Here is a 23,506-nt window from a genome sequence, read left to right as displayed (position 1 = left end):
GCTTGCAGAATATATAAGCATTTTCACTGCGTTGGCCGGGAATCGAACCCGGGTCAACTGCTTGGGAAGCAGCTATGCTCACCACTATACCACCAACGCCCTCTGATGTGTGTGCTCTCGGTTCTAAATATTACGTTCCCGAAATCAATGACTATCTTGCAACAGCTTCAATGGTGCATTTGGTTTCGATACCAACATGAGAAGTAGTAGAACGTTTTTTGCAGAGGGTAAGGAACTGGGGATTGAAACCAAGGACAAAGTTGTGCAGAAGAGAAGAAATGAAATGCAACAGTACAAAAAGTAGAAATCAGCATATATAGGCAGCATGGGAAGCAAAGCAGGGAAGAGAAAGAGAGAACATTCCATGAAATGCCCAGGAGATAGATAAGAGCAGAAAAAAAAGGGAAGAATGAAATTCAAAGCATGCCCAGAAAGTTGTGTGAAGCTCCCACCAGTCATTTATGGTTATAGTTGTGTGTCTTTACTTTCAAAGTACAGGGTTGATCCTTTCACGAACACTCTTGTATTACACAGACACAGATAGTTGAGAAGTCTTTTCTCACATAGCTGGCACAAGCTTGCGCTTTTCCTTTCTGGCAGTGTGGAAATGACAGCTTGGTCCTTGGAAGGAAAGTCAAGCAAAATTAGCAGAGGATGGTTTCGATCCATCGACCTCTGGGTTATGGGCCCAGCACGCTTCCGCTGCGCCACTCTGCTCGTTCATGAAGGTGATCTCTTTATGCAGATGAGGAGGCATTCAGCGGAGTGAAGTGGCATTGGTCGGGCTCTCACCTCATTTGCCTAATTATATCGCAAGGCATGCTGGGTGCAGAAAATCTTCATCTTCCCCTCTCACAATCAGTCATAACTGATAGTCCAGACCCTCTTACGCACTAGCCGTTTCAGGCCTTTATCAAGACAGCAGCTCTCCAACACTCTCTGTCTCTCTCTCTCTGTGATCCTAGTGCTAGCATGCTCAGGATTTGGCTTTACCTGGGAGCCAGAGATCTACCCGGTGAGGGCTTGCCCGGTGTAAGGCTTTTGAGCGTTTGGGAGCGTTCGGTACATGAGAGGACGTTGGACTGGAAACTATGCAAATTTGAAGCATCCAACCTTCCTGCTGCAGTCGGGGGCTCTTTCCATGGACATCTGCCTTTTGGATTCCTCTAAACTTGCCCTCTGATGAAACATTTTTTGAGCTGCAGTTACCTCCGACGTCTACAAGGTGGCGCTACATTCAGGTGAGGGCACAAGTATGCACAAAATGTTGGCGACTTTCACCAGATTTATCGATGGATCTTGCATATTGTTTTCAGAGGCTAGATATTGCCTAGGAAATGGTTTTTAACATAGAGATGCTGGAGTTATAATGTGTGGTCGGGCCTCAGCCCTTTCATTGTCTGCCCACTGTAAATATTTTTTACCAGCACATGTGAGTGGTGACTCTGCTTTATGAAACTTATCATATATTAGGACAATGAATATAGCAGAAGGGGCGATTGAGATGCTTGCCTACATATTTGTTTATTTTTTATATAACGGCTGATTAATCTGTTCATTATATTTCCATTTTGTGACATGTTGCATTAAAATATATCCTGCTTGCAGAATATATAAGTATTTGTACTGCGTTGGCCGGGAATCGAACCCGGGTCAACTACTTGGAAGGCAGCTATGCTCACCACTATACCACCAACGCCCTCTGATCTGTGCGCTCTCGGTTCTTAACATTAGGATCCTGAGTTCAATGACTATCTTGCACCAGCTTCAATGGTGCATTTGGTTTAGATACCAACATGAAAAGCAATAGAAAGTTTTTTGCAGAGGGTAAGGAACTGGGATTGAAACCAAGGACAAAGCTGTGCAGAAGAGAAGAATGGAAAGCTGCATTACAAATAATAGATAAGAATATATAGAGGCAGCATGGGAAGCAAAACAGGGAAGAGAAATACAGAACATTCAATTAAATGCCCAGGAGATAGATAAGAGCAGAACAAAAAGGAAAGAATGAAATTCAAAGCCTGCCCATAAAAGTGTTTGAAGGTCCCACCAGTCATTTATGCTTATTATTGTGTGTCTTTACTTTCAAAGTACAGGGTGGATCATTTGATGATCCCTCTCTTGTATTTCAGCAGACACAGATATTTGACAAGTATTTTCTCACATAGCTGGCACAAGCTTGTGCTTTTCCTTGCTGGCAGCGTGGAAATGACAGCTTGGTCCTTGGAAGGAAAGTCAAGCAAAATTAGCAGAGGATGGTTTCGATCCATCGACCTCTGGGTTATGGGCCCAGCACGCTTCCGCTGCGCCACTCTGCTCTGATGTGAAAGTGTTCTTTTTATGCAGATAGGGAGCATTAAGCAGAGTAGCGTGGGATTGGTACGGCTCTCACCTCATTTGCCTAAGTATATTGCAAGGCATGCTGGGTACAGAAAAACTTCATCTTCCCCTCTCACAATCAGTCATAACTGAAAGTCAGACACTCTTAGGCACTAGCCGTTTCAGACCTTTATCAAGACAGCATGTCATGAACCCTCTCTCTCTCTCTCTGTGATCCTAGCACTAGCATGCTCAGGATTTGGCTTTACCTGGGAGCCAGAGATCTACCCGGTGAGGGCTTGCCCGGTGTGAGGCTTTTGAGCGTTTGGGAGCGTTCGGGACGTGAGTGGACGTTGGACAGGAAACTCTGCGAATTTGAAGCATCCAACATTCCTGCTGCAGTGAGCGGCTCTTTCCATGGACATCTGCCTCTAGGATTCCTCTCAACTTGCCTTCTGATAAAACATTTTGTGAGCAGCAATTACCTTCGACAGCTACAAGGTGGCGCTACATTCTGGTAAGTGCACAAGTATGCACAAAATGTTAGGGACTTTTGCCAGATTTATCGGTGGATCTTGCATATTTTTTTCAGAGGCTAGATATTGCCTAGAAATGCTTTTTAACATAGAGATGTTGGAGTTATAATGTCTGGTCGGGCCTCAGCCCTTCCATTGTTTGCCCACTGTAACATATTTATTACCAGCACATGTGAGTTGTGACTCTGCTTTATAAAACTTATCATATATTAGGACAATGAATGTATCAGAAGGTGCGATTGAGATGTTTGCCTATGTATTTGTTTATTTTTTTATATATGGCTGATTAATCTGTTCATGAAATTTCCATTTTGAGACATGTTGCATTAAAATATGTCCTGCTTGCAGAATATATAAGCATTTTCACTGCGTTGGCCGGGAATCGAACCCGGGTCAACTGCTTGGGAAGCAGCTATGCTCACCACTATACCACCAACGCCCTCTGATGTGTGTGCTCTCGGTTCTAAATATTACGTTCCCGAAATCAATGACTATCTTGCAACAGCTTCAATGGTGCATTTGGTTTCGATACCAACATGAGAAGTAGTAGAACGTTTTTTGCAGAGGGTAAGGAACTGGGGATTGAAACCAAGGACAAAGTTGTGCAGAAGAGAAGAAATGAAATGCAACAGTACAAAAAGTAGAAATCAGCATATATAGGCAGCATGGGAAGCAAAGCAGGGAAGAGAAAGAGAGAACATTCCATGAAATGCCCAGGAGATAGATAAGAGCAGAAAAAAAAGGGAAGAATGAAATTCAAAGCATGCCCAGAAAGTTGTGTGAAGCTCCCACCAGTCATTTATGGTTATAGTTGTGTGTCTTTACTTTCAAAGTACAGGGTTGATCCTTTCACGAACACTCTTGTATTACACAGACACAGATAGTTGAGAAGTCTTTTCTCACATAGCTGGCACAAGCTTGCGCTTTTCCTTTCTGGCAGTGTGGAAACGACAGCTTGGTCCTTGGAAGGAAAGTCAAGCAAAATTAGCAGAGGATGGTTTCGATCCATCGACCTCTGGGTTATGGGCCCAGCACGCTTCCGCTGCGCCACTCTGCTCGTTCATGAAGGTGATCTCTTTATGCAGATGAGGAGGCATTCAGCGGAGTGAAGTGGCATTGGTCGGGCTCTCACCTCATTTGCCTAATTATATCGCAAGGCATGCTGGGTGCAGAAAATCTTCATCTTCCCCTCTCACAATCAGTCATAACTGATAGTCCAGACCCTCTTACGCACTAGCCGTTTCAGGCCTTTATCAAGACAGCAGCTCTCCAACACTCTCTGTCTCTCTCTCTCTGTGATCCTAGTGCTAGCATGCTCAGGATTTGGCTTTACCTGGGAGCCAGAGATCTACCCGGTGAGGGCTTGCCCGGTGTAAGGCTTTTGAGCGTTTGGGAGCGTTCGGTACATGAGAGGACGTTGGACTGGAAACTATGCAAATTTGAAGCATCCAACCTTCCTGCTGCAGTCGGGGGCTCTTTCCATGGACATCTGCCTTTTGGATTCCTCTAAACTTGCCCTCTGATGAAACATTTTTTGAGCTGCAGTTACCTCCGACGTCTACAAGGTGGCGCTACATTCAGGTGAGGGCACAAGTATGCACAAAATGTTGGCGACTTTCACCAGATTTATCGATGGATCTTGCATATTGTTTTCAGAGGCTAGATATTGCCTAGGAAATGGTTTTTAACATAGAGATGCTGGAGTTATAATGTGTGGTCGGGCCTCAGCCCTTTCATTGTCTGCCCACTGTAAATATTTTTTACCAGCACATGTGAGTGGTGACTCTGCTTTATGAAACTTATCATATATTAGGACAATGAATATAGCAGAAGGGGCGATTGAGATGCTTGCCTACATATTTGTTTATTTTTTATATAACGGCTGATTAATCTGTTCATTATATTTCCATTTTGTGACATGTTGCATTAAAATATATCCTGCTTGCAGAATATATAAGTATTTGTACTGCGTTGGCCGGGAATCGAACCCGGGTCAACTGCTTGGAAGGCAGCTATGCTCACCACTATACCACCAACGCCCTCTGATCTGTGCGCTCTCGGTTCTTAACATTAGGATCCTGAGTTCAATGACTATCTTGCACCAGCTTCAATGGTGCATTTGGTTTAGATACCAACATGAAAAGCAATAGAAAGTTTTTTGCAGAGGGTAAGGAACTGGGATTGAAACCAAGGACAAAGCTGTGCAGAAGAGAAGAATGGAAAGCTGCATTACAAATAATAGATAAGAATATATAGAGGCAGCATGGGAAGCAAAACAGGGAAGAGAAATACAGAACATTCAATTAAATGCCCAGGAGATAGATAAGAGCAGAACAAAAAGGAAAGAATGAAATTCAAAGCCTGCCCATAAAAGTGTTTGAAGGTCCCACCAGTCATTTATGCTTATTATTGTGTGTCTTTACTTTCAAAGTACAGGGTGGATCATTTGATGATCCCTCTCTTGTATTTCAGCAGACACAGATATTTGACAAGTATTTTCTCACATAGCTGGCACAAGCTTGTGCTTTTCCTTGCTGGCAGCGTGGAAATGACAGCTTGGTCCTTGGAAGGAAAGTCAAGCAAAATTAGCAGAGGATGGTTTCGATCCATCGACCTCTGGGTTATGGGCCCAGCACGCTTCCGCTGCGCCACTCTGCTCTGTTGTGAAAGTGTTCTTTTTATGCAGATAGGGAGCATTAAGCAGAGTAGCGTGGGATTGGTACGGCTCTCACCTCATTTGCCTAAGTATATTGCAAGGCATGCTGGGTACAGAAAAACTTCATCTTCCCCTCTCACAATCAGTCATAACTGAAAGTCAGACACTCTTAGGCACTAGCCGTTTCAGACCTTTATCAAGACAGCATGTCATGAACCCTCTCTCTCTCTCTCTGTGATCCTAGCACTAGCATGCTCAGGATTTGGCTTTACCTGGGAGCCAGAGATCTACCCGGTGAGGGCTTGCCCGGTGTGAGGCTTTTGAGCGTTTGGGAGCGTTCGGGACGTGAGTGGACGTTGGACAGGAAACTCTGCGAATTTGAAGCATCCAACATTCCTGCTGCAGTGAGCGGCTCTTTCCATGGACATCTGCCTCTAGGATTCCTCTCAACTTGCCTTCTGATAAAACATTTTGTGAGCAGCAATTACCTTCGACAGCTACAAGGTGGCGCTACATTCTGGTAAGTGCACAAGTATGCACAAAATGTTAGGGACTTTTGCCAGATTTATCGGTGGATCTTGCATATTTTTTTCAGAGGCTAGATATTGCCTAGAAATGCTTTTTAACATAGAGATGTTGGAGTTATAATGTCTGGTCGGGCCTCAGCCCTTCCATTGTTTGCCCACTGTAACATATTTATTACCAGCACATGTGAGTTGTGACTCTGCTTTATAAAACTTATCATATATTAGGACAATGAATGTATCAGAAGGTGCGATTGAGATGTTTGCCTATGTATTTGTTTATTTTTTTATATATGGCTGATTAATCTGTTCATGAAATTTCCATTTTGAGACATGTTGCATTAAAATATGTCCTGCTTGCAGAATATATAAGCATTTTCACTGCGTTGGCCGGGAATCGAACCCGGGTCAACTGCTTGGGAAGCAGCTATGCTCACCACTATACCACCAACGCCCTCTGATGTGTGTGCTCTCGGTTCTAAATATTACGTTCCCGAAATCAATGACTATCTTGCAACAGCTTCAATGGTGCATTTGGTTTCGATACCAACATGAGAAGTAGTAGAACGTTTTTTGCAGAGGGTAAGGAACTGGGGATTGAAACCAAGGACAAAGTTGTGCAGAAGAGAAGAAATGAAATGCAACAGTACAAAAAGTAGAAATCAGCATATATAGGCAGCATGGGAAGCAAAGCAGGGAAGAGAAAGAGAGAACATTCCATGAAATGCCCAGGAGATAGATAAGAGCAGAAAAAAAAGGGAAGAATGAAATTCAAAGCATGCCCAGAAAGTTGTGTGAAGCTCCCACCAGTCATTTATGGTTATAGTTGTGTGTCTTTACTTTCAAAGTACAGGGTTGATCCTTTCACGAACACTCTTGTATTACACAGACACAGATAGTTGAGAAGTCTTTTCTCACATAGCTGGCACAAGCTTGCGCTTTTCCTTTCTGGCAGTGTGGAAATGACAGCTTGGTCCTTGGAAGGAAAGTCAAGCAAAATTAGCAGAGGATGGTTTCGATCCATCGACCTCTGGGTTATGGGCCCAGCACGCTTCCGCTGCGCCACTCTGCTCGTTCATGAAGGTGATCTCTTTATGCAGATGAGGAGGCATTCAGCGGAGTGAAGTGGCATTGGTCGGGCTCTCACCTCATTTGCCTAATTATATCGCAAGGCATGCTGGGTGCAGAAAATCTTCATCTTCCCCTCTCACAATCAGTCATAACTGATAGTCCAGACCCTCTTACGCACTAGCCGTTTCAGGCCTTTATCAAGACAGCAGCTCTCCAACACTCTCTGTCTCTCTCTCTCTGTGATCCTAGTGCTAGCATGCTCAGGATTTGGCTTTACCTGGGAGCCAGAGATCTACCCGGTGAGGGCTTGCCCGGTGTAAGGCTTTTGAGCGTTTGGGAGCGTTCGGTACATGAGAGGACGTTGGACTGGAAACTATGCAAATTTGAAGCATCCAACCTTCCTGCTGCAGTCGGGGGCTCTTTCCATGGACATCTGCCTTTTGGATTCCTCTAAACTTGCCCTCTGATGAAACATTTTTTGAGCTGCAGTTACCTCCGACGTCTACAAGGTGGCGCTACATTCAGGTGAGGGCACAAGTATGCACAAAATGTTGGCGACTTTCACCAGATTTATCGATGGATCTTGCATATTGTTTTCAGAGGCTAGATATTGCCTAGGAAATGGTTTTTAACATAGAGATGCTGGAGTTATAATGTGTGGTCGGGCCTCAGCCCTTTCATTGTCTGCCCACTGTAAATATTTTTTACCAGCACATGTGAGTGGTGACTCTGCTTTATGAAACTTATCATATATTAGGACAATGAATATAGCAGAAGGGGCGATTGAGATGCTTGCCTACATATTTGTTTATTTTTTATATAACGGCTGATTAATCTGTTCATTATATTTCCATTTTGTGACATGTTGCATTAAAATATATCCTGCTTGCAGAATATATAAGTATTTGTACTGCGTTGGCCGGGAATCGAACCCGGGTCAACTGCTTGGAAGGCAGCTATGCTCACCACTATACCACCAACGCCCTCTGATCTGTGCGCTCTCGGTTCTTAACATTAGGATCCTGAGTTCAATGACTATCTTGCACCAGCTTCAATGGTGCATTTGGTTTAGATACCAACATGAAAAGCAATAGAAAGTTTTTTGCAGAGGGTAAGGAACTGGGATTGAAACCAAGGACAAAGCTGTGCAGAAGAGAAGAATGGAAAGCTGCATTACAAATAATAGATAAGAATATATAGAGGCAGCATGGGAAGCAAAACAGGGAAGAGAAATACAGAACATTCAATTAAATGCCCAGGAGATAGATAAGAGCAGAACAAAAAGGAAAGAATGAAATTCAAAGCCTGCCCATAAAAGTGTTTGAAGGTCCCACCAGTCATTTATGCTTATTATTGTGTGTCTTTACTTTCAAAGTACAGGGTGGATCATTTGATGATCCCTCTCTTGTATTTCAGCAGACACAGATATTTGACAAGTATTTTCTCACATAGCTGGCACAAGCTTGTGCTTTTCCTTGCTGGCAGCGTGGAAATGACAGCTTGGTCCTTGGAAGGAAAGTCAAGCAAAATTAGCAGAGGATGGTTTCGATCCATCGACCTCTGGGTTATGGGCCCAGCACGCTTCCGCTGCGCCACTCTGCTCTGTTGTGAAAGTGTTCTTTTTATGCAGATAGGGAGCATTAAGCAGAGTAGCGTGGGATTGGTACGGCTCTCACCTCATTTGCCTAAGTATATTGCAAGGCATGCTGGGTACAGAAAAACTTCATCTTCCCCTCTCACAATCAGTCATAACTGAAAGTCAGACACTCTTAGGCACTAGCCGTTTCAGACCTTTATCAAGACAGCATGTCATGAACCCTCTCTCTCTCTCTCTGTGATCCTAGCACTAGCATGCTCAGGATTTGGCTTTACCTGGGAGCCAGAGATCTACCCGGTGAGGGCTTGCCCGGTGTGAGGCTTTTGAGCGTTTGGGAGCGTTCGGGACGTGAGTGGACGTTGGACAGGAAACTCTGCGAATTTGAAGCATCCAACATTCCTGCTGCAGTGAGCGGCTCTTTCCATGGACATCTGCCTCTAGGATTCCTCTCAACTTGCCTTCTGATAAAACATTTTGTGAGCAGCAATTACCTTCGACAGCTACAAGGTGGCGCTACATTCTGGTAAGTGCACAAGTATGCACAAAATGTTAGGGACTTTTGCCAGATTTATCGGTGGATCTTGCATATTTTTTTCAGAGGCTAGATATTGCCTAGAAATGCTTTTTAACATAGAGATGTTGGAGTTATAATGTCTGGTCGGGCCTCAGCCCTTCCATTGTTTGCCCACTGTAACATATTTATTACCAGCACATGTGAGTTGTGACTCTGCTTTATAAAACTTATCATATATTAGGACAATGAATGTATCAGAAGGTGCGATTGAGATGTTTGCCTATGTATTTGTTTATTTTTTTATATATGGCTGATTAATCTGTTCATGAAATTTCCATTTTGAGACCTGTTGCATTAAAATATGTCCTGCTTGCAGAATATATAAGCATTTTCACTGCGTTGGCCGGGAATCGAACCCGGGTCAACTGCTTGGGAAGCAGCTATGCTCACCACTATACCACCAACGCCCTCTGATGTGTGTGCTCTCGGTTCTAAATATTACGTTCCCGAAATCAATGACTATCTTGCAACAGCTTCAATGGTGCATTTGGTTTCGATACCAACATGAGAAGTAGTAGAACGTTTTTTGCAGAGGGTAAGGAACTGGGGATTGAAACCAAGGACAAAGTTGTGCAGAAGAGAAGAAATGAAATGCAACAGTACAAAAAGTAGAAATCAGCATATATAGGCAGCATGGGAAGCAAAGCAGGGAAGAGAAAGAGAGAACATTCCATGAAATGCCCAGGAGATAGATAAGAGCAGAAAAAAAAGGGAAGAATGAAATTCAAAGCATGCCCAGAAAGTTGTGTGAAGCTCCCACCAGTCATTTATGGTTATAGTTGTGTGTCTTTACTTTCAAAGTACAGGGTTGATCCTTTCACGAACACTCTTGTATTACACAGACACAGATAGTTGAGAAGTCTTTTCTCACATAGCTGGCACAAGCTTGCGCTTTTCCTTTCTGGCAGTGTGGAAATGACAGCTTGGTCCTTGGAAGGAAAGTCAAGCAAAATTAGCAGAGGATGGTTTCGATCCATCGACCTCTGGGTTATGGGCCCAGCACGCTTCCGCTGCGCCACTCTGCTCGTTCATGAAGGTGATCTCTTTATGCAGATGAGGAGGCATTCAGCGGAGTGAAGTGGCATTGGTCGGGCTCTCACCTCATTTGCCTAATTATATCGCAAGGCATGCTGGGTGCAGAAAATCTTCATCTTCCCCTCTCACAATCAGTCATAACTGATAGTCCAGACCCTCTTACGCACTAGCCGTTTCAGGCCTTTATCAAGACAGCAGCTCTCCAACACTCTCTGTCTCTCTCTCTCTGTGATCCTAGTGCTAGCATGCTCAGGATTTGGCTTTACCTGGGAGCCAGAGATCTACCCGGTGAGGGCTTGCCCGGTGTAAGGCTTTTGAGCGTTTGGGAGCGTTCGGTACATGAGAGGACGTTGGACTGGAAACTATGCAAATTTGAAGCATCCAACCTTCCTGCTGCAGTCGGGGGCTCTTTCCATGGACATCTGCCTTTTGGATTCCTCTAAACTTGCCCTCTGATGAAACATTTTTTGAGCTGCAGTTACCTCCGACGTCTACAAGGTGGCGCTACATTCAGGTGAGGGCACAAGTATGCACAAAATGTTGGCGACTTTCACCAGATTTATCGATGGATCTTGCATATTGTTTTCAGAGGCTAGATATTGCCTAGGAAATGGTTTTTAACATAGAGATGCTGGAGTTATAATGTGTGGTCGGGCCTCAGCCCTTTCATTGTCTGCCCACTGTAAATATTTTTTACCAGCACATGTGAGTGGTGACTCTGCTTTATGAAACTTATCATATATTAGGACAATGAATATAGCAGAAGGGGCGATTGAGATGCTTGCCTACATATTTGTTTATTTTTTATATAACGGCTGATTAATCTGTTCATTATATTTCCATTTTGTGACATGTTGCATTAAAATATATCCTGCTTGCAGAATATATAAGTATTTGTACTGCGTTGGCCGGGAATCGAACCCGGGTCAACTGCTTGGAAGGCAGCTATGCTCACCACTATACCACCAACGCCCTCTGATCTGTGCGCTCTCGGTTCTTAACATTAGGATCCTGAGTTCAATGACTATCTTGCACCAGCTTCAATGGTGCATTTGGTTTAGATACCAACATGAAAAGCAATAGAAAGTTTTTTGCAGAGGGTAAGGAACTGGGATTGAAACCAAGGACAAAGCTGTGCAGAAGAGAAGAATGGAAAGCTGCATTACAAATAATAGATAAGAATATATAGAGGCAGCATGGGAAGCAAAACAGGGAAGAGAAATACAGAACATTCAATTAAATGCCCAGGAGATAGATAAGAGCAGAACAAAAAGGAAAGAATGAAATTCAAAGCCTGCCCATAAAAGTGTTTGAAGGTCCCACCAGTCATTTATGCTTATTATTGTGTGTCTTTACTTTCAAAGTACAGGGTGGATCATTTGATGATCCCTCTCTTGTATTTCAGCAGACACAGATATTTGACAAGTATTTTCTCACATAGCTGGCACAAGCTTGTGCTTTTCCTTGCTGGCAGCGTGGAAATGACAGCTTGGTCCTTGGAAGGAAAGTCAAGCAAAATTAGCAGAGGATGGTTTCGATCCATCGACCTCTGGGTTATGGGCCCAGCACGCTTCCGCTGCGCCACTCTGCTCTGTTGTGAAAGTGTTCTTTTTATGCAGATAGGGAGCATTAAGCAGAGTAGCGTGGGATTGGTACGGCTCTCACCTCATTTGCCTAAGTATATTGCAAGGCATGCTGGGTACAGAAAAACTTCATCTTCCCCTCTCACAATCAGTCATAACTGAAAGTCAGACACTCTTAGGCACTAGCCGTTTCAGACCTTTATCAAGACAGCATGTCATGAACCCTCTCTCTCTCTCTCTGTGATCCTAGCACTAGCATGCTCAGGATTTGGCTTTACCTGGGAGCCAGAGATCTACCCGGTGAGGGCTTGCCCGGTGTGAGGCTTTTGAGCGTTTGGGAGCGTTCGGGACGTGAGTGGACGTTGGACAGGAAACTCTGCGAATTTGAAGCATCCAACATTCCTGCTGCAGTGAGCGGCTCTTTCCATGGACATCTGCCTCTAGGATTCCTCTCAACTTGCCTTCTGATAAAACATTTTGTGAGCAGCAATTACCTTCGACAGCTACAAGGTGGCGCTACATTCTGGTAAGTGCACAAGTATGCACAAAATGTTAGGGACTTTTGCCAGATTTATCGGTGGATCTTGCATATTTTTTTCAGAGGCTAGATATTGCCTAGAAATGCTTTTTAACATAGAGATGTTGGAGTTATAATGTCTGGTCGGGCCTCAGCCCTTCCATTGTTTGCCCACTGTAACATATTTATTACCAGCACATGTGAGTTGTGACTCTGCTTTATAAAACTTATCATATATTAGGACAATGAATGTATCAGAAGGTGCGATTGAGATGTTTGCCTATGTATTTGTTTATTTTTTTATATATGGCTGATTAATCTGTTCATGAAATTTCCATTTTGAGACCTGTTGCATTAAAATATGTCCTGCTTGCAGAATATATAAGCATTTTCACTGCGTTGGCCGGGAATCGAACCCGGGTCAACTGCTTGGGAAGCAGCTATGCTCACCACTATACCACCAACGCCCTCTGATGTGTGTGCTCTCGGTTCTAAATATTACGTTCCCGAAATCAATGACTATCTTGCAACAGCTTCAATGGTGCATTTGGTTTCGATACCAACATGAGAAGTAGTAGAACGTTTTTTGCAGAGGGTAAGGAACTGGGGATTGAAACCAAGGACAAAGTTGTGCAGAAGAGAAGAAATGAAATGCAACAGTACAAAAAGTAGAAATCAGCATATATAGGCAGCATGGGAAGCAAAGCAGGGAAGAGAAAGAGAGAACATTCCATGAAATGCCCAGGAGATAGATAAGAGCAGAAAAAAAAGGGAAGAATGAAATTCAAAGCATGCCCAGAAAGTTGTGTGAAGCTCCCACCAGTCATTTATGGTTATAGTTGTGTGTCTTTACTTTCAAAGTACAGGGTTGATCCTTTCACGAACACTCTTGTATTACACAGACACAGATAGTTGAGAAGTCTTTTCTCACATAGCTGGCACAAGCTTGCGCTTTTCCTTTCTGGCAGTGTGGAAATGACAGCTTGGTCCTTGGAAGGAAAGTCAAGCAAAATTAGCAGAGGATGGTTTCGATCCATCGACCTCTGGGTTATGGGCCCAGCACGCTTCCGCTGCGCCACTCTGCTCGTTCATGAAGGTGATCTCTTTATGCAGATGAGGAGGCATTCAGCGGAGTGAAGTGGCATTGGTCGGGCTCTCACCTCATTTGCCTAATTATATCGCAAGGCATGCTGGGTGCAGAAAATCTTCATCTTCCCCTCTCACAATCAGTCATAACTGATAGTCCAGACCCTCTTACGCACTAGCCGTTTCAGGCCTTTATCAAGACAGCAGCTCTCCAACACTCTCTGTCTCTCTCTCTCTGTGATCCTAGTGCTAGCATGCTCAGGATTTGGCTTTACCTGGGAGCCAGAGATCTACCCGGTGAGGGCTTGCCCGGTGTAAGGCTTTTGAGCGTTTGGGAGCGTTCGGTACATGAGAGGACGTTGGACTGGAAACTATGCAAATTTGAAGCATCCAACCTTCCTGCTGCAGTCGGGGGCTCTTTCCATGGACATCTGCCTTTTGGATTCCTCTAAACTTGCCCTCTGATGAAACATTTTTTGAGCTGCAGTTACCTCCGACGTCTACAAGGTGGCGCTACATTCAGGTGAGGGCACAAGTATGCACAAAATGTTGGCGACTTTCACCAGATTTATCGATGGATCTTGCATATTGTTTTCAGAGGCTAGATATTGCCTAGGAAATGGTTTTTAACATAGAGATGCTGGAGTTATAATGTGTGGTCGGGCCTCAGCCCTTTCATTGTCTGCCCACTGTAAATATTTTTTACCAGCACATGTGAGTGGTGACTCTGCTTTATGAAACTTATCATATATTAGGACAATGAATATAGCAGAAGGGGCGATTGAGATGCTTGCCTACATATTTGTTTATTTTTTATATAACGGCTGATTAATCTGTTCATTATATTTCCATTTTGTGACATGTTGCATTAAAATATATCCTGCTTGCAGAATATATAAGTATTTGTACTGCGTTGGCCGGGAATCGAACCCGGGTCAACTGCTTGGAAGGCAGCTATGCTCACCACTATACCACCAACGCCCTCTGATCTGTGCGCTCTCGGTTCTTAACATTAGGATCCTGAGTTCAATGACTATCTTGCACCAGCTTCAATGGTGCATTTGGTTTAGATACCAACATGAAAAGCAATAGAAAGTTTTTTGCAGAGGGTAAGGAACTGGGATTGAAACCAAGGACAAAGCTGTGCAGAAGAGAAGAATGGAAAGCTGCATTACAAATAATAGATAAGAATATATAGAGGCAGCATGGGAAGCAAAACAGGGAAGAGAAATACAGAACATTCAATTAAATGCCCAGGAGATAGATAAGAGCAGAACAAAAAGGAAAGAATGAAATTCAAAGCCTGCCCATAAAAGTGTTTGAAGGTCCCACCAGTCATTTATGCTTATTATTGTGTGTCTTTACTTTCAAAGTACAGGGTGGATCATTTGATGATCCCTCTCTTGTATTTCAGCAGACACAGATATTTGACAAGTATTTTCTCACATAGCTGGCACAAGCTTGTGCTTTTCCTTGCTGGCAGCGTGGAAATGACAGCTTGGTCCTTGGAAGGAAAGTCAAGCAAAATTAGCAGAGGATGGTTTCGATCCATCGACCTCTGGGTTATGGGCCCAGCACGCTTCCGCTGCGCCACTCTGCTCTGTTGTGAAAGTGTTCTTTTTATGCAGATAGGGAGCATTAAGCAGAGTAGCGTGGGATTGGTACGGCTCTCACCTCATTTGCCTAAGTATATTGCAAGGCATGCTGGGTACAGAAAAACTTCATCTTCCCCTCTCACAATCAGTCATAACTGAAAGTCAGACACTCTTAGGCACTAGCCGTTTCAGACCTTTATCAAGACAGCATGTCATGAACCCTCTCTCTCTCTCTCTGTGATCCTAGCACTAGCATGCTCAGGATTTGGCTTTACCTGGGAGCCAGAGATCTACCCGGTGAGGGCTTGCCCGGTGTGAGGCTTTTGAGCGTTTGGGAGCGTTCGGGACGTGAGTGGACGTTGGACAGGAAACTCTGCGAATTTGAAGCATCCAACATTCCTGCTGCAGTGAGCGGCTCTTTCCATGGACATCTGCCTCTAGGATTCCTCTCAACTTGCCTTCTGATAAAACATTTTGTGAGCAGCAATTACCTTCGACAGCTACAAGGTGGCGCTACATTCTGGTAAGTGCACAAGTATGCACAAAATGTTAGGGACTTTTGCCAGATTTATCGGTGGATCTTGCATATTTTTTTCAGAGGCTAGATATTGCCTAGAAATGCTTTTTAACATAGAGATGTTGGAGTTATAATGTCTGGTCGGGCCTCAGCCCTTCCATTGTTTGCCCACTGTAACATATTTATTACCAGCACATGTGAGTTGTGACTCTGCTTTATAAAACTTATCATATATTAGGACAATGAATGTATCAGAAGGTGCGATTGAGATGTTTGCCTATGTATTTGTTTATTTTTTTATATATGGCTGATTAATCTGTTCATGAAATTTCCATTTTGAGACCTGTTGCATTAAAATATGTCCTGCTTGCAGAATATATAAGCATTTTCACTGCGTTGGCCGGGAATCGAACCCGGGTCAACTGCTTGGGAAGCAGCTATGCTCACCACTATACCACCAACGCCCTCTGATGTGTGTGCTCTCGGTTCTAAATATTACGTTCCCGAAATCAATGACTATCTTGCAACAGCTTCAATGGTGCATTTGGTTTCGATACCAACATGAGAAGTAGTAGAACGTTTTTTGCAGAGGGTAAGGAACTGGGGATTGAAACCAAGGACAAAGTTGTGCAGAAGAGAAGAAATGAAATGCAACAGTACAAAAAGTAGAAATCAGCATATATAGGCAGCATGGGAAGCAAAGCAGGGAAGAGAAAGAGAGAACATTCCATGAAATGCCCAGGAGATAGATAAGAGCAGAAAAAAAAGGGAAGAATGAAATTCAAAGCATGCCCAGAAAGTTGTGTGAAGCTCCCACCAGTCATTTATGGTTATAGTTGTGTGTCTTTACTTTCAAAGTACAGGGTTGATCCTTTCACGAACACTCTTGTATTACACAGACACAGATAGTTGAGAAGTCTTTTCTCACATAGCTGGCACAAGCTTGCGCTTTTCCTTTCTGGCAGTGTGGAAATGACAGCTTGGTCCTTGGAAGGAAAGTCAAGCAAAATTAGCAGAGGATGGTTTCGATCCATCGACCTCTGGGTTATGGGCCCAGCACGCTTCCGCTGCGCCACTCTGCTCGTTCATGAAGGTGATCTCTTTATGCAGATGAGGAGGCATTCAGCGGAGTGAAGTGGCATTGGTCGGGCTCTCACCTCATTTGCCTAATTATATCGCAAGGCATGCTGGGTGCAGAAAATCTTCATCTTCCCCTCTCACAATCAGTCATAACTGATAGTCCAGACCCTCTTACGCACTAGCCGTTTCAGGCCTTTATCAAGACAGCAGCTCTCCAACACTCTCTGTCTCTCTCTCTCTGTGATCCTAGTGCTAGCATGCTCAGGATTTGGCTTTACCTGGGAGCCAGAGATCTACCCGGTGAGGGCTTGCCCGGTGTAAGGCTTTTGAGCGTTTGGGAGCGTTCGGTACATGAGAGGACGTTGGACTGGAAACTATGCAAATTTGAAGCATCCAACCTTCCTGCTGCAGTCGGGGGCTCTTTCCATGGACATCTGCCTTTTGGATTCCTCTAAACTTGCCCTCTGATGAAACATTTTTTGAGCTGCAGTTACCTCCGACGTCTACAAGGTGGCGCTACATTCAGGTGAGGGCACAAGTATGCACAAAATGTTGGCGACTTTCACCAGATTTATCGATGGATCTTGCATATTGTTTTCAGAGGCTAGATATTGCCTAGGAAATGGTTTTTAACATAGAGATGCTGGAGTTATAATGTGTGGTCGGGCCTCAGCCCTTTCATTGTCTGCCCACTGTAAATATTTTTTACCAGCACATGTGAGTGGTGACTCTGCTTTATGAAACTTATCATATATTAGGACAATGAATATAGCAGAAGGGGCGATTGAGATGCTTGCCTACATATTTGTTTATTTTTTATATAACGGCTGATTAATCTGTTCATTATATTTCCATTTTGTGACATGTTGCATTAAAATATATCCTGCTTGCAGAATATATAAGTATTTGTACTGCGTTGGCCGGGAATCGAACCCGGGTCAACTACTTGGAAGGCAGCTATGCTCACCACTATACCACCAACGCCCTCTGATCTGTGCGCTCTCGGTTCTTAACATTAGGATCCTGAGTTCAATGACTATCTTGCACCAGCTTCAATGGTGCATTTGGTTTAGATACCAACATGAAAAGCAATAGAAAGTTTTTTGCAGAGGGTAAGGAACTGGGATTGAAACCAAGGACAAAGCTGTGCAGAAGAGAAGAATGGAAAGCTGCATTACAAATAATAGATAAGAATATATAGAGGCAGCATGGGAAGCAAAACAGGGAAGAGAAATACAGAACATTCAATTAAATGCCCAGGAGATAGATAAGAGCAGAACAAAAAGGAAAGAATGAAATTCAAAGCCTGCCCATAAAAGTGTTTGAAGGTCCCACCAGTCATTTATGCTTATTATTGTGTGTCTTTACTTTCAAAGTACAGGGTGGATCATTTGATGATCCCTCTCTTGTATTTCAGCAGACACAGATATTTGACAAGTATTTTCTCACATAGCTGGCACAAGCTTGTGCTTTTCCTTGCTGGCAGCGTGGAAATGACAGCTTGGTCCTTGGAAGGAAAGTCAAGCAAAATTAGCAGAGGATGGTTTCGATCCATCGACCTCTGGGTTATGGGCCCAGCACGCTTCCGCTGCGCCACTCTGCTCTGATGTGAAAGTGTTCTTTTTATGCAGATAGGGAGCATTAAGCAGAGTAGCGTGGGATTGGTACGGCTCTCACCTCATTTGCCTAAGTATATTGCAAGGCATGCTGGGTACAGAAAAACTTCATCTTCCCCTCTCACAATCAGTCATAACTGAAAGTCAGACACTCTTAGGCACTAGCCGTTTCAGACCTTTATCAAGACAGCATGTCATGAACCCTCTCTCTCTCTCTCTGTGATCCTAGCACTAGCATGCTCAGGATTTGGCTTTACCTGGGAGCCAGAGATCTACCCGGTGAGGGCTTGCCCGGTGTGAGGCTTTTGAGCGTTTGGGAGCGTTCGGGACGTGAGTGGACGTTGGACAGGAAACTCTGCGAATTTGAAGCATCCAACATTCCTGCTGCAGTGAGCGGCTCTTTCCATGGACATCTGCCTCTAGGATTCCTCTCAACTTGCCTTCTGATAAAACATTTTGTGAGCAGCAATTACCTTCGACAGCTACAAGGTGGCGCTACATTCTGGTAAGTGCACAAGTATGCACAAAATGTTAGGGACTTTTGCCAGATTTATCGGTGGATCTTGCATATTTTTTTCAGAGGCTAGATATTGCCTAGAAATGCTTTTTAACATAGAGATGTTGGAGTTATAATGTCTGGTCGGGCCTCAGCCCTTCCATTGTTTGCCCACTGTAACATATTTATTACCAGCACATGTGAGTTGTGACTCTGCTTTATAAAACTTATCATATATTAGGACAATGAATGTATCAGAAGGTGCGATTGAGATGTTTGCCTATGTATTTGTTTATTTTTTTATATATGGCTGATTAATCTGTTCATGAAATTTCCATTTTGAGACATGTTGCATTAAAATATGTCCTGCTTGCAGAATATATAAGCATTTTCACTGCGTTGGCCGGGAATCGAACCCGGGTCAACTGCTTGGGAAGCAGCTATGCTCACCACTATACCACCAACGCCCTCTGATGTGTGTGCTCTCGGTTCTAAATATTACGTTCCCGAAATCAATGACTATCTTGCAACAGCTTCAATGGTGCATTTGGTTTCGATACCAACATGAGAAGTAGTAGAACGTTTTTTGCAGAGGGTAAGGAACTGGGGATTGAAACCAAGGACAAAGTTGTGCAGAAGAGAAGAAATGAAATGCAACAGTACAAAAAGTAGAAATCAGCATATATAGGCAGCATGGGAAGCAAAGCAGGGAAGAGAAAGAGAGAACATTCCATGAAATGCCCAGGAGATAGATAAGAGCAGAAAAAAAAGGGAAGAATGAAATTCAAAGCATGCCCAGAAAGTTGTGTGAAGCTCCCACCAGTCATTTATGGTTATAGTTGTGTGTCTTTACTTTCAAAGTACAGGGTTGATCCTTTCACGAACACTCTTGTATTACACAGACACAGATAGTTGAGAAGTCTTTTCTCACATAGCTGGCACAAGCTTGCGCTTTTCCTTTCTGGCAGTGTGGAAATGACAGCTTGGTCCTTGGAAGGAAAGTCAAGCAAAATTAGCAGAGGATGGTTTCGATCCATCGACCTCTGGGTTATGGGCCCAGCACGCTTCCGCTGCGCCACTCTGCTCGTTCATGAAGGTGATCTCTTTATGCAGATGAGGAGGCATTCAGCGGAGTGAAGTGGCATTGGTCGGGCTCTCACCTCATTTGCCTAATTATATCGCAAGGCATGCTGGGTGCAGAAAATCTTCATCTTCCCCTCTCACAATCAGTCATAACTGATAGTCCAGACCCTCTTACGCACTAGCCGTTTCAGGCCTTTATCAAGACAGCAGCTCTCCAACACTCTCTGTCTCTCTCTCTCTGTGATCCTAGTGCTAGCATGCTCAGGATTTGGCTTTACCTGGGAGCCAGAGATCTACCCGGTGAGGGCTTGCCCGGTGTAAGGCTTTTGAGCGTTTGGGAGCGTTCGGTACATGAGAGGACGTTGGACTGGAAACTATGCAAATTTGAAGCATCCAACCTTCCTGCTGCAGTCGGGGGCTCTTTCCATGGACATCTGCCTTTTGGATTCCTCTAAACTTGCCCTCTGATGAAACATTTTTTGAGCTGCAGTTACCTCCGACGTCTACAAGGTGGCGCTACATTCAGGTGAGGGCACAAGTATGCACAAAATGTTGGCGACTTTCACCAGATTTATCGATGGATCTTGCATATTGTTTTCAGAGGCTAGATATTGCCTAGGAAATGGTTTTTAACATAGAGATGCTGGAGTTATAATGTGTGGTCGGGCCTCAGCCCTTTCATTGTCTGCCCACTGTAAATATTTTTTACCAGCACATGTGAGTGGTGACTCTGCTTTATGAAACTTATCATATATTAGGACAATGAATATAGCAGAAGGGGCGATTGAGATGCTTGCCTACATATTTGTTTATTTTTTATATAACGGCTGATTAATCTGTTCATTATATTTCCATTTTGTGACATGTTGCATTAAAATATATCCTGCTTGCAGAATATATAAGTATTTGTACTGCGTTGGCCGGGAATCGAACCCGGGTCAACTGCTTGGAAGGCAGCTATGCTCACCACTATACCACCAACGCCCTCTGATCTGTGCGCTCTCGGTTCTTAACATTAGGATCCTGAGTTCAATGACTATCTTGCACCAGCTTCAATGGTGCATTTGGTTTAGATACCAACATGAAAAGCAATAGAAAGTTTTTTGCAGAGGGTAAGGAACTGGGATTGAAACCAAGGACAAAGCTGTGCAGAAGAGAAGAATGGAAAGCTGCATTACAAATAATAGATAAGAATATATAGAGGCAGCATGGGAAGCAAAACAGGGAAGAGAAATACAGAACATTCAATTAAATGCCCAGGAGATAGATAAGAGCAGAACAAAAAGGAAAGAATGAAATTCAAAGCCTGCCCATAAAAGTGTTTGAAGGTCCCACCAGTCATTTATGCTTATTATTGTGTGTCTTTACTTTCAAAGTACAGGGTGGATCATTTGATGATCCCTCTCTTGTATTTCAGCAGACACAGATATTTGACAAGTATTTTCTCACATAGCTGGCACAAGCTTGTGCTTTTCCTTGCTGGCAGCGTGGAAATGACAGCTTGGTCCTTGGAAGGAAAGTCAAGCAAAATTAGCAGAGGATGGTTTCGATCCATCGACCTCTGGGTTATGGGCCCAGCACGCTTCCGCTGCGCCACTCTGCTCTGTTGTGAAAGTGTTCTTTTTATGCAGATAGGGAGCATTAAGCAGAGTAGCGTGGGATTGGTACGGCTCTCACCTCATTTGCCTAAGTATATTGCAAGGCATGCTGGGTACAGAAAAACTTCATCTTCCCCTCTCACAATCAGTCATAACTGAAAGTCAGACACTCTTAGGCACTAGCCGTTTCAGACCTTTATCAAGACAGCATGTCATGAACCCTCTCTCTCTCTCTCTGTGATCCTAGCACTAGCATGCTCAGGATTTGGCTTTACCTGGGAGCCAGAGATCTACCCGGTGAGGGCTTGCCCGGTGTGAGGCTTTTGAGCGTTTGGGAGCGTTCGGGACGTGAGTGGACGTTGGACAGGAAACTCTGCGAATTTGAAGCATCCAACATTCCTGCTGCAGTGAGCGGCTCTTTCCATGGACATCTGCCTCTAGGATTCCTCTCAACTTGCCTTCTGATAAAACATTTTGTGAGCAGCAATTACCTTCGACAGCTACAAGGTGGCGCTACATTCTGGTAAGTGCACAAGTATGCACAAAATGTTAGGGACTTTTGCCAGATTTATCGGTGGATCTTGCATATTTTTTTCAGAGGCTAGATATTGCCTAGAAATGCTTTTTAACATAGAGATGTTGGAGTTATAATGTCTGGTCGGGCCTCAGCCCTTCCATTGTTTGCCCACTGTAACATATTTATTACCAGCACATGTGAGTTGTGACTCTGCTTTATAAAACTTATCATATATTAGGACAATGAATGTATCAGAAGGTGCGATTGAGATGTTTGCCTATGTATTTGTTTATTTTTTTATATATGGCTGATTAATCTGTTCATGAAATTTCCATTTTGAGACATGTTGCATTAAAATATGTCCTGCTTGCAGAATATATAAGCATTTTCACTGCGTTGGCCGGGAATCGAACCCGGGTCAACTGCTTGGGAAGCAGCTATGCTCACCACTATACCACCAACGCCCTCTGATGTGTGTGCTCTCGGTTCTAAATATTACGTTCCCGAAATCAATGACTATCTTGCAACAGCTTCAATGGTGCATTTGGTTTCGATACCAACATGAGAAGTAGTAGAACGTTTTTTGCAGAGGGTAAGGAACTGGGGATTGAAACCAAGGACAAAGTTGTGCAGAAGAGAAGAAATGAAATGCAACAGTACAAAAAGTAGAAATCAGCATATATAGGCAGCATGGGAAGCAAAGCAGGGAAGAGAAAGAGAGAACATTCCATGAAATGCCCAGGAGATAGATAAGAGCAGAAAAAAAAGGGAAGAATGAAATTCAAAGCATGCCCAGAAAGTTGTGTGAAGCTCCCACCAGTCATTTATGGTTATAGTTGTGTGTCTTTACTTTCAAAGTACAGGGTTGATCCTTTCACGAACACTCTTGTATTACACAGACACAGATAGTTGAGAAGTCTTTTCTCACATAGCTGGCACAAGCTTGCGCTTTTCCTTTCTGGCAGTGTGGAAATGACAGCTTGGTCCTTGGAAGGAAAGTCAAGCAAAATTAGCAGAGGATGGTTTCGATCCATCGACCTCTGGGTTATGGGCCCAGCACGCTTCCGCTGCGCCACTCTGCTCGTTCATGAAGGTGATCTCTTTATGCAGATGAGGAGGCATTCAGCGGAGTGAAGTGGCATTGGTCGGGCTCTCACCTCATTTGCCTAATTATATCGCAAGGCATGCTGGGTGCAGAAAATCTTCATCTTCCCCTCTCACAATCAGTCATAACTGATAGTCCAGACCCTCTTACGCACTAGCCGTTTCAGGCCTTTATCAAGACAGCAGCTCTCCAACACTCTCTGTCTCTCTCTCTCTGTGATCCTAGTGCTAGCATGCTCAGGATTTGGCTTTACCTGGGAGCCAGAGATCTACCCGGTGAGGGCTTGCCCGGTGTAAGGCTTTTGAGCGTTTGGGAGCGTTCGGTACATGAGAGGACGTTGGACTGGAAACTATGCAAATTTGAAGCATCCAACCTTCCTGCTGCAGTCGGGGGCTCTTTCC

At 43.9% G+C, this 23,506-nt stretch overlaps 30 non-coding genes across 30 annotated transcripts; all 30 read right to left on the bottom strand.

Moving 5' to 3' along the window:
• Positions 1–27: 27 nt before the first annotated feature.
• Positions 28–99, bottom strand: TRNAG-CCC (transfer RNA glycine (anticodon CCC)). The gene has a single exon. It is a non-coding gene; the product is annotated as a tRNA-Gly (tRNA).
• Positions 100–645: 546 nt separating this feature from the next.
• Positions 646–717, bottom strand: TRNAM-CAU (transfer RNA methionine (anticodon CAU)). The gene has a single exon. It is a non-coding gene; the product is annotated as a tRNA-Met (tRNA).
• Positions 718–1,627: 910 nt separating this feature from the next.
• TRNAG-UCC (transfer RNA glycine (anticodon UCC)) lies at positions 1,628–1,699 on the bottom strand. Its single transcript has one exon. It is a non-coding gene; the product is annotated as a tRNA-Gly (tRNA).
• Positions 1,700–2,246: 547 nt separating this feature from the next.
• Positions 2,247–2,318, bottom strand: TRNAM-CAU (transfer RNA methionine (anticodon CAU)). Its single transcript has one exon. It is a non-coding gene; the product is annotated as a tRNA-Met (tRNA).
• Positions 2,319–3,222: 904 nt separating this feature from the next.
• Positions 3,223–3,294, bottom strand: TRNAG-CCC (transfer RNA glycine (anticodon CCC)). The gene has a single exon. It is a non-coding gene; the product is annotated as a tRNA-Gly (tRNA).
• A 546-nt stretch (positions 3,295–3,840) lies between these two features.
• Positions 3,841–3,912, bottom strand: TRNAM-CAU (transfer RNA methionine (anticodon CAU)). The gene has a single exon. It is a non-coding gene; the product is annotated as a tRNA-Met (tRNA).
• Positions 3,913–4,822: 910 nt separating this feature from the next.
• Positions 4,823–4,894, bottom strand: TRNAG-UCC (transfer RNA glycine (anticodon UCC)). The gene has a single exon. It is a non-coding gene; the product is annotated as a tRNA-Gly (tRNA).
• Positions 4,895–5,441: 547 nt separating this feature from the next.
• On the bottom strand, positions 5,442–5,513 carry TRNAM-CAU (transfer RNA methionine (anticodon CAU)). The gene has a single exon. It is a non-coding gene; the product is annotated as a tRNA-Met (tRNA).
• A 904-nt stretch (positions 5,514–6,417) lies between these two features.
• TRNAG-CCC (transfer RNA glycine (anticodon CCC)) lies at positions 6,418–6,489 on the bottom strand. The gene has a single exon. It is a non-coding gene; the product is annotated as a tRNA-Gly (tRNA).
• A 546-nt stretch (positions 6,490–7,035) lies between these two features.
• Positions 7,036–7,107, bottom strand: TRNAM-CAU (transfer RNA methionine (anticodon CAU)). Its single transcript has one exon. It is a non-coding gene; the product is annotated as a tRNA-Met (tRNA).
• Positions 7,108–8,017: 910 nt separating this feature from the next.
• Positions 8,018–8,089, bottom strand: TRNAG-UCC (transfer RNA glycine (anticodon UCC)). Its single transcript has one exon. It is a non-coding gene; the product is annotated as a tRNA-Gly (tRNA).
• A 547-nt stretch (positions 8,090–8,636) lies between these two features.
• On the bottom strand, positions 8,637–8,708 carry TRNAM-CAU (transfer RNA methionine (anticodon CAU)). Its single transcript has one exon. It is a non-coding gene; the product is annotated as a tRNA-Met (tRNA).
• A 904-nt stretch (positions 8,709–9,612) lies between these two features.
• TRNAG-CCC (transfer RNA glycine (anticodon CCC)) lies at positions 9,613–9,684 on the bottom strand. The gene has a single exon. It is a non-coding gene; the product is annotated as a tRNA-Gly (tRNA).
• A 546-nt stretch (positions 9,685–10,230) lies between these two features.
• TRNAM-CAU (transfer RNA methionine (anticodon CAU)) lies at positions 10,231–10,302 on the bottom strand. Its single transcript has one exon. It is a non-coding gene; the product is annotated as a tRNA-Met (tRNA).
• Positions 10,303–11,212: 910 nt separating this feature from the next.
• TRNAG-UCC (transfer RNA glycine (anticodon UCC)) lies at positions 11,213–11,284 on the bottom strand. Its single transcript has one exon. It is a non-coding gene; the product is annotated as a tRNA-Gly (tRNA).
• Positions 11,285–11,831: 547 nt separating this feature from the next.
• On the bottom strand, positions 11,832–11,903 carry TRNAM-CAU (transfer RNA methionine (anticodon CAU)). Its single transcript has one exon. It is a non-coding gene; the product is annotated as a tRNA-Met (tRNA).
• A 904-nt stretch (positions 11,904–12,807) lies between these two features.
• TRNAG-CCC (transfer RNA glycine (anticodon CCC)) lies at positions 12,808–12,879 on the bottom strand. The gene has a single exon. It is a non-coding gene; the product is annotated as a tRNA-Gly (tRNA).
• Positions 12,880–13,425: 546 nt separating this feature from the next.
• On the bottom strand, positions 13,426–13,497 carry TRNAM-CAU (transfer RNA methionine (anticodon CAU)). Its single transcript has one exon. It is a non-coding gene; the product is annotated as a tRNA-Met (tRNA).
• Positions 13,498–14,407: 910 nt separating this feature from the next.
• On the bottom strand, positions 14,408–14,479 carry TRNAG-UCC (transfer RNA glycine (anticodon UCC)). The gene has a single exon. It is a non-coding gene; the product is annotated as a tRNA-Gly (tRNA).
• Positions 14,480–15,026: 547 nt separating this feature from the next.
• TRNAM-CAU (transfer RNA methionine (anticodon CAU)) lies at positions 15,027–15,098 on the bottom strand. The gene has a single exon. It is a non-coding gene; the product is annotated as a tRNA-Met (tRNA).
• Positions 15,099–16,002: 904 nt separating this feature from the next.
• On the bottom strand, positions 16,003–16,074 carry TRNAG-CCC (transfer RNA glycine (anticodon CCC)). The gene has a single exon. It is a non-coding gene; the product is annotated as a tRNA-Gly (tRNA).
• Positions 16,075–16,620: 546 nt separating this feature from the next.
• TRNAM-CAU (transfer RNA methionine (anticodon CAU)) lies at positions 16,621–16,692 on the bottom strand. Its single transcript has one exon. It is a non-coding gene; the product is annotated as a tRNA-Met (tRNA).
• A 910-nt stretch (positions 16,693–17,602) lies between these two features.
• Positions 17,603–17,674, bottom strand: TRNAG-UCC (transfer RNA glycine (anticodon UCC)). Its single transcript has one exon. It is a non-coding gene; the product is annotated as a tRNA-Gly (tRNA).
• A 547-nt stretch (positions 17,675–18,221) lies between these two features.
• On the bottom strand, positions 18,222–18,293 carry TRNAM-CAU (transfer RNA methionine (anticodon CAU)). Its single transcript has one exon. It is a non-coding gene; the product is annotated as a tRNA-Met (tRNA).
• Positions 18,294–19,197: 904 nt separating this feature from the next.
• Positions 19,198–19,269, bottom strand: TRNAG-CCC (transfer RNA glycine (anticodon CCC)). The gene has a single exon. It is a non-coding gene; the product is annotated as a tRNA-Gly (tRNA).
• A 546-nt stretch (positions 19,270–19,815) lies between these two features.
• Positions 19,816–19,887, bottom strand: TRNAM-CAU (transfer RNA methionine (anticodon CAU)). The gene has a single exon. It is a non-coding gene; the product is annotated as a tRNA-Met (tRNA).
• Positions 19,888–20,797: 910 nt separating this feature from the next.
• TRNAG-UCC (transfer RNA glycine (anticodon UCC)) lies at positions 20,798–20,869 on the bottom strand. The gene has a single exon. It is a non-coding gene; the product is annotated as a tRNA-Gly (tRNA).
• Positions 20,870–21,416: 547 nt separating this feature from the next.
• TRNAM-CAU (transfer RNA methionine (anticodon CAU)) lies at positions 21,417–21,488 on the bottom strand. The gene has a single exon. It is a non-coding gene; the product is annotated as a tRNA-Met (tRNA).
• A 904-nt stretch (positions 21,489–22,392) lies between these two features.
• On the bottom strand, positions 22,393–22,464 carry TRNAG-CCC (transfer RNA glycine (anticodon CCC)). Its single transcript has one exon. It is a non-coding gene; the product is annotated as a tRNA-Gly (tRNA).
• A 546-nt stretch (positions 22,465–23,010) lies between these two features.
• TRNAM-CAU (transfer RNA methionine (anticodon CAU)) lies at positions 23,011–23,082 on the bottom strand. Its single transcript has one exon. It is a non-coding gene; the product is annotated as a tRNA-Met (tRNA).
• Positions 23,083–23,506: the final 424 nt, after the last annotated feature.

Source organism: Lissotriton vulgaris, unplaced genomic scaffold (assembly GCF_964263255.1).
Source record: "Lissotriton vulgaris unplaced genomic scaffold, aLisVul1.2 SCAFFOLD_975, whole genome shotgun sequence".
NCBI lineage: Eukaryota > Metazoa > Chordata > Amphibia > Caudata > Salamandridae > Lissotriton > Lissotriton vulgaris.
Note: the sequence above shows the minus strand (reverse complement) of the source record. Positions and strands in the feature narration are given on the sequence as shown.